The sequence below is a fragment of the Hyperoodon ampullatus genome (genome assembly GCF_949752795.1).
Source record: "Hyperoodon ampullatus genome assembly, chromosome: 7".
In the NCBI taxonomy this organism is placed as follows: domain Eukaryota; kingdom Metazoa; phylum Chordata; class Mammalia; order Artiodactyla; family Ziphiidae; genus Hyperoodon; species Hyperoodon ampullatus.
The window spans coordinates 28828921-28831124 of NC_136920.1; the positions used below are offsets into that span (position 1 = coordinate 28828921).

Sequence of the window (2204 nt, forward strand, 5' to 3'; positions counted from 1 at the left end):
GGATGATCTCTTGAACTCTGGTGACTGGTTTAGCTGATAGGGGTCTGGAAGAAGCCAGGTTGAATGACTAGAGACCAAGAGATCTGGGGATAAAGCACAGTTTAAGTATGAACTGGAAAGACAGGGGTGTGGCCTGATCATGAAGTCTATCATTGAGTGATATCTTTTATCTCCCCGAATAGATTAGAGGAAATTTACACCTGTTTCTGTGGATGATAGCTCTTGTCATCAGAATAACCAATATGCAGAGCAGGGGAGGTGTCGCCAGCACCGCTGCCATCACTTCCTCAGTCATGCCAAAGCACGAGTTCTCTGTGGACATGACCTGTGAAGGCTGCTCTAATGCAGTCACTCAGGTTCTCAATGAGCTGGGAGGAGTTCAGTTTGACATTGACCTGCCCAACAAGAAGGTCTGCATCAACTCTGAGCACAGCGTGGACACTCTGCTGTAGACCCTGGGGAAAACAGGAAAGGCCGTTTCCTACCCTGGATCCAAGTAGTGAGGGCCTGGGCCTCCAGCCTGCAGGATGGACCAACGTAGACACAACTCTGATCCTCTCCTGCCTTCCAGACAGATCTAAGACCTGGCAATCCTGCTCAGTGATGGGAGTTCCTGCAGAGACCTTCACTTGCCCTGCTCCTCTGTAGCTTCCCTGCAATAAAGTCCAGCTGCTTTTGCTGGGGGAGGTGGGTGGGCAAGAATAACCAATATGTATCGAATACATAGGTGCTAGGTCCTGTGCTATGGGCTTTGCATGGTTTATCTCATTTAATCTTCAAAATATCCTTACAATGTGGGTGTTGGTCACTATTATTTCCATTTTATAGGAAACTGAGGCTTAATGACATTAACTGCCCAAATCATATAAACTAATGTAAATTGATAAGAGCGCAAGTAGAGCTTCAAACCAGCTATGTTTGACTCCAGAACCCAATAGGCTTGGTTAAAGTGCTACTGACAGGTATCTCCACTAAAGAGTTGCTATGTTTTCTTTTATAATTAATGAATGTTTTGTGGGTACTTTAAGACTGTAAACTCCTGAAGCATCATTCCTTCACCACTGGTTTTATTATCTGTATTAGTTTCCTGTGGCTGCAGCAACAAATTATCACAAACTGGGTGGCTTAAAACCATAGAAATTTATGGTCTCAAAATTCTGGAGGACAGAAGCCCGAAATCAAGATGTCTGCAGGGCTCTGTGTGCTCCCTCTGGAGGCTCTAGGGGAGAATTCTTCCTTGCCTCTTCCAGCTTTTGGTGACATTCCTTGGATCGGCTACCTCACTCCAGTTTCTGCCTCTGTCTTCACATTGCCTTCTCCTCTGGATGTCTTTCTCACCTGTCCTTTATAAGAACACTTGTCACTGGATTTAGAGTCCCCCCCGGGTAATCCAGGATGATCTCATCTCAAGATCCTTAACTTAATGACATCTGCAAAGACCCTTTTTCCAAATAAGGTCTCATTCACATGTTCTATGGATTAGGAGATGGACACAGCTTTGGGAGAACCACAAATCAGCTCACTACAGCATATCCACTGATGATTTTTTTTTTTTTTTTTTTTTTTTTGCTGTACACGGGCCTCTCACTGTTGTGGCTTCTCCCGTTGTGGAGCACAGGCTCCGGACGCGCAGGCTCAGCGGCCATGGCTCACGGGCCCAGCCGCTCCGTGGCATGTGGGATCTTCCCGGACCGGGGCACAAACCCACGTCCCCTGCATCAGCAGGTGGACTGTCAACGACTGTGCCACCAGGGAAGCCCCACTGATGATTCTTGATGAAATCAATTATTATTATGGTTACCAAATTGTAATTTTTGTATCTCCATCCTTTCTTCTATAATAATTAGTTATCATTCTTCTACAAGAAGGAACTTTTCTTTATCTCCTATTTATCTACTTATCTATCTATTTCAGTATAGATTCATGAATTTTTTTATTCAATGGATTTGTGCAGTATAGAAATAACTTAGCAGGTTCAAGTTGTCCAAACTCTGAGTATTCCAAAGAAAGGTTTGGCCCTTGCCAGGCTCCAGGGCCATAACTTCTAAGCGCTTGGAATATCCTGCCTGTTAAGAGTGGTTTTGTTTACCTAAGGCCTTGGACTACACTAGATAGCTATGCTAACAATGTGATTTATGGTGGGGGCTTTGGACCACACAGTATCAGCTTGACCACTGGAGGGGTTAGAGAATTAAGGTCAGCCA

General features: G+C 44.9%; 1 pseudogene across 1 annotated transcript; it reads left to right on the forward strand.

Annotated features, from left to right (window-relative positions):
* Positions 1–293: 293 nt before the first annotated feature.
* LOC307056492 (copper transport protein ATOX1-like) lies at positions 294–500 on the forward strand (annotated as a pseudogene). The gene has a single exon. The product of its transcript is annotated as a copper transport protein ATOX1-like (transcript).
* The last annotated feature ends 1704 nt before the right edge of the window (positions 501–2204 follow it).